We start from the raw sequence: 6,000 nt of genomic DNA, 5'->3' as shown, positions 1-6,000 counted from the left end.
TCAGGTATACAATATAGTGATTTAACAAATCTTTTTTTTTTTTTTTGACACTGGATACATTTTTATTGAACCTTTTAGTTTACAAACAGGTAAAAGGAACATCCGTTCCACTTAACCAGTATTTTACACAGCTGTAGTAAAATATTTAAACTTTAGGGAATTATGATGGCTTGCATATCTTAAAAGTTGGGGATAAGTAAATAGTATTTGACTTCTTGAATTTTCCAGTTGACTCTTCCCTTACGATAATAACCAGCTCAAATTAGTTATATAAGTTTCTTCAAGGCCATGTTTTATTGTTGCTGATGTCTTTATACCTGAAACCTTGCTATTTCAATGAATATCCACTGATTCCACTTCAAAAATGAGTTTTGCATTTGGTGGAATTTTGGCACCAGGCTGTCCTTTCTTCCATGAGCCATTCTGGTTCAATCTCTAGTCGAGTCTTTTCTCCTCTACTCATGGTCAAGAGTGCTTCATCCTGTCCTCTGATAACTTTGCCTGTTCCAACTTTAAAACTTAAAGGCTTGGCATTTTTCTTCTTCTTTGAGCTTGTTTGAATATTAGTACCAAAAACAGTCCTATAGTGTTCCTGTGTATTAGCAGTGAACAGCATCTCTCTTTTCGGGAGAGTTGTCTTTATCTCCTTTTTTAAGAAAAGAATTTAGATATTTTGGTGGTCTCTCATCCAGAGTCTCTTCAGACTTGGTTTCTTTGGGTTTATCTTCATTAAGCTTCACATTTTTCACCTGCTCAGATACGTATACTTTCGGTACCCTTGAAACTTTTACTTTGAAAAAGATAATTATACGCTGAAACCAAATGGTCCCTTTTAGCTGTTTTGGCCACATTTTTAATGTTTACTAATAACTTATGTTCTGAAAGAAACAAAACTGTAGTCCTGTAGGAACTCGATAATGTCCTTCTTGGGTAGCTGCTCATTGCACAGCTGCTCCGTGGTCCAGGGCCTCTGTGGAACAGTCACTGCCCTCTTCCCTGCTTGTGATTAGAAAATTCTATACATTACTTAGTGCTCATTATTATAAGTGTTCTCTTAATCCCCTTTGCCTGTTTCACCCATTCCCCTACCCATTTTCCCTCTGGATACTGCCAAGTTGTTCTCTGTATTTCAGAGTGATTTTTGTCTCTTTTTTTCCTCGTTTGTTTCTTAAATTTCACATATAAGTGAATTTATATGATATTTGCCTACCTCTGATTGACTTACTTCACTTAGCATTATACTCTCGATCCATCCATGCTGTTGTAAATGGCAAGATTTCATTTTAATGGCTTAGTAATATTCATTGCATATATAATATATCCACACCCACACCCACACCATGCATATTCCATTGCACACGCACACACACACTCCCCCCATGTCTTCTTATCCTTTCATCTGTTGATGGACACTTGGGTTGCTTCCATAATTTGGCTATTGTCATTAAGGCTGTAATAAACAGGGGAGCGTATATCTTTTTAAATTAGTCTTTTTGTATTTTTTTTTTTGGCAAATAGTAGTGGAATTACTGGATCGTAAGGTAATTCCATTTTTAATTTTTTGAGCAGCCTCCATACTGTCTTCCTCAGCAGCTGCACCAGTTTGCATTTGTAGCATTAGTTCACTAGGGTTCCTTTTTCACCACATCCTCCCCAGCACTTGTTACTTCTTGTCGTTTTGATACTAACTATTCTGACAGGTGTGAGGTGATATCTCATTGTGGTTTTGATTTGCATTTCCCTGATAAGAAGTGATGCTAAACATCTTTTCATGTGTCTGTTGGCCATCAGTATGTCTTCTTTAGAGAAATGTCTGTTCATGTCTTCTGCCCATTTTTAAATTTGGTTTTTAGGTGTTGACTTGTATAAGTTCTTTATATATTTTGAATACTAACATCAGATATGCCATTTGCAAAATCTTCTCCCATTCAGTAGGTTGCCTTTTAGTTTTGTTGATTGTTTCCTTTGCTGTGCAGAAGCATTTTATTCTTATGTAGTTTCAGTAGTTCAGTTTTGCTTTTGTTTCCCTTGCCTCAGGAGACCTATCTAGAAAAATGTTGCTATGATTGTCAGAGAAATTACTCCTTGTTCTCTCCTTCAGAATTTTTATGATTTCAGGTCTTATATTTAGGTCTTTAACCCATTTGAATTTGTTTTTGTGGATAGTGCAAGAAAGTGGCCTAGTTTCATTGTTTTGCATGTAGCTGTCTGGTTTACCCTGCACCCTTTGTTAAAGAAACTGTCTTTTTCCTGTTGTATATTCTTGCCTCCTTCATTGAAAATTAACTGACCACATAATTATGGATCTATTTCTGGGCTCTCCATTCTGTCCCATTGATCTGTTTTTGTGCCAGTACTATACTGTTTTGATTGCTACACCTTTGTAGCATATTTTGACAGCTGGGACTGTGATACCTCTAGTTTTGTTCTTCTTTTTTAAGATTGCAATGGCTATTCAGGGTCTTATGTAGTTCCATACAAAATTTAGGATTATTTTTTCTAGTTCTGTGGAAAATTCTATTGGTATTTTGATAAGAATTTTATTAAATCTTTAAATTTCTTTAGTATGGACAGTTTAACAATATTTGTTCTTCCAGTCCTTGAGCATAGAACGTCTTTCCATTTGTATCATCTCCAATTTCTTTCATCAGTGTTTTATAGTGTTCAGAGTACAGGTCTTTTATTTACTTTGTTAGGTTTATTCCTAAGTATTTTATTATTTTTGGTGCAATTCTAAATGGGATTATTTTCTTAATTTCTCTTTCTACTACTTCAATATAAGTATATAGAAATGCAATGGATTTCTGTATGTTGATTTTGTATTCTGTGACCTTATTGAATTATCAGTTACAGTAGTTTTGGGAGGGGGGAGTCTTTAAGGTTTTATATCTACAGTATCATGTTATCTGCAAATAGTGAAGGTTTTACTTCTTCCTTACCAGTTTGGATGCATTTTATTTCTTTTTGTTTGATTGCTGTGGCAAGAGTACTGTGTTGAATAAAAATAGGGAGAGTGGATATCCTTGTCTTCTTCCTGACCTTAGAGGACTAGCTCTCAGTCTTTCCCCATTGAATATGGTGTTAGCTATGGGTTTTTTCATATATGGGTTTTATTGTGTTAAGATACATTCCATCTAAACCTACTTTGTTGAGAGTTTTTATCATAAATAGATTTTGTACTTTGTCAGATGCTTTTCCTGCATCTGTTGAAATGATCATATGGTTTTGATCCTGTCTCTTATTGATATGATGTATCATGTTGATTGATTTGCAAATATTAAACCAACCTTGCATCCCAGGAATAAATCCCACTTGATCATGGTGAATGATTCTTTTAATGTATTATTAGATTTAGTTTGCTAATATTTTGTTGAAGATTTTGGCATCTATTTCCATCAGAGATACTGGCTGATAGTTCTCTTTTTTTGTAGTGTTTTTATTCCATTTTTTAAAATTTGGTATCAGGGTAATGCTGGCTTCATAGAATGAACTTGGGTTTTCATTCCTCTTCTATTTTTTGGGGATAGTTTGAGAAGATAGATATTAATTGTTCTTTGAATCTTTGGTAGAATTTGCCCATGACGCCATGTGGTCCTGTTTTGTTGGGATTTTTTTATTACTGATTCAGTTTCATTGCTGGCAATCAGTCTGTTCCATTTTATTTTTCTTCATGATTCACTTTTGGGAGGTTATATGTTTCTAGGAATTTATGGATTTCTTCTATGTTGTCCAGATTGTTGGCATATAATTTTTCATAACATTCTCTTATAATCTTTTGTATTTCTATGGTGGTGTTATTTCCCTTTTTCACCTCTGATTTTGTTTGAATGCTCTCTGTCTCTCTTTGAAGAGTCTGGCTGTAGGTTTATAACTTTTGTTTATCTTTTCAAAGAGCTCCTAGGGCACCTGGGTAGCTCAGTTCATAAAGCATCTGACTGGCTCAGGTCATGAGCTCACGGTTTGTGGGTTTGAGCCCCACATCAGGCTCTGTGCTGACAGCTCAGAGCCTAGAGACTGCTTCAGATTCTGTGTCTCCCTCTCTCCCTATCCCTCCCTCTCTCATGTCTTTTTCTTTCTCTCAAAAATAAATAAATATTAAAACAGCTCCAGGTTTCATTCATCTGTTCTGTTTTTTTGTTTTGTCTTTTAGTTTATCTTACATTTATTTCTGCTGTAATCTTTATTATTTCTTTCCTTCTACTGTTTTTAGGTTTTGTTTCTTATTCTTTTTCTAGCTCCTTTAGGTGTTAGATTAGATTGTTTATTTCAGAATTTTCTTGCTTCTTGAGGTAGGCTTGTATTGCTATGAACTTCCCTCTTAGAACAGCCATTTCTGCATTCCAAAGATTTTGGACTGTTATGTTTTCATTTTCACTTGTCTCCATGTATTATGTAATTTAACCTTGACTTCTTGGTTGACCCAATCAGTGTTTAGTAGCATGTTATTTAACCTTCACGTATGTGTATTCTTTTTTTAAAAAAATTGTTTTTTGAAAGCAAGAGTGAGTGAGTACACTTGAGTGGGGGGGGGCAGAGAGAGAGGGAAAGAGAGAACTGCAACTAGGCTCCATGCTGTGTTATCAGTGCAGAACCCTATGCAGGGCTCAAGCCCATGAACCATGAGATAATGACTGAGCCAAAATCAAGAATTGGAAGCTTAACTGATTGAGTCATCCAGGAGCCCCCATGTATGTGTATTCTATAACAGATTTTTTCTTATGGTTGACTTCTAGTTTCACAGTGTTGTGTTTGGAAAAGATGCATGATATGACTTCACTATTTTTGAATTTGTCAAGACTTGTTTTGTGGCCTAATATGTCATCTATTCTGGAGATTATTTCATATGCACTGTAAAAGAATGTGTATTCTACTGTTTTAAAGTAGAGTGTTTCAAATATATGTTAGATACATCTTGTCCAATGTGTCATTCAAAACCACTGTTTCCTTGTTGATTTTCTGTTTCTATGATATATGCATTTATTTAAGTGGGATGTTAAAAATCACATACTATCAGTGTATTACAGCTTTGGAAAACTGCTACCATGGCTTGGTTGGAGGGGAAGTCTGCAGAAGAGCATAGGGGTGGTTACATTATTAGCAAGCTAGGTGGAGAATGTTCACACTCTGCTGGTTCCTATAGGTGTCCATGTATCTTGGCTGGGGGACAGGGGAAGGAAATAGTGCCCACCAGCTCTTTTGTTCTTGGAGAAATTTCCCAAAGATCCTTGCCCCTCCAGCAAACACTGAGATTAGTAAACAAACCTCCCGTGTATCCCAGGCATTTTTCAAACTGCTGCTACTTTGCTGTATCTCTGTGGGGGTGTTTGTTGTGCTGTCTCTTTAAGGGAAGAGAGTCAGTTTCCTATCACTCTTTGGCTCTCCAAGAGTCAAACCCACTGATTTTTAAAGTTCCACTTGTTGGGGCTTCTGGATGGCTCAGTTGGTTAAGTGTCTGATTCTTGCTTTCAGCTCAGGTTATGATCTCATTGTTCATGGGCTTGAGCCCTGCATTGGGCTCTGTGCTGATAGTAACACCACAGAGCCTGCTTGGTAGTCTGTCTCCCTCTCTCACTGCCCATCCCAGACTCACGTGTGCACTCTGTCTCTCAAAAATAAATATGCATAAAAATTCCACTTGTTAAGTCCCACTGATTGTAAAAACTCATGAAATTAAGCCCCTCTAGTTTTCAAAGCCAAATGTTATGGGAATTTGTTTTCCAGTGCTTGTCCCCCATGCCTGGAGTTCTAGGTTGGGGTCTGCTCCTATCCCCTCCATGCCCGCAGTGCCCCTCCTTCCTGTGGATAGTCCTACAGGTCATCTTGGTACCTGACCATGTCTCTGCCTTTCCTACCCTCTTAGATTTGGCCTCTACATTCAGCTGTGCAGTCTATTCTGCCAGTTTTTGTTTTTTGAGTTATTTACACAGTTGGTATTATCTAGGTGTATCCAGAGGATGAGATGAGCCTAGGATCCTCCTACTCTGCCATCTTGCCTAGAAG

The 6,000-nt window shown here is 36.8% G+C and overlaps 1 pseudogene; it reads right to left on the bottom strand.

Annotated features, from left to right (window-relative positions):
- Nucleotides 1-333: 333 nt before the first annotated feature.
- LOC115283335 overlaps nucleotides 334-6,000 on the bottom strand; it is a 62,386-nt pseudogene continuing 56,719 nt past the window's right edge.

This window comes from Suricata suricatta, chromosome X (genome assembly GCF_006229205.1).
Source record: "Suricata suricatta isolate VVHF042 chromosome X, meerkat_22Aug2017_6uvM2_HiC, whole genome shotgun sequence".
Taxonomy (NCBI): domain Eukaryota; kingdom Metazoa; phylum Chordata; class Mammalia; order Carnivora; family Herpestidae; genus Suricata; species Suricata suricatta.
Note: the sequence above shows the minus strand (reverse complement) of the source record. Positions and strands in the feature narration are given on the sequence as shown.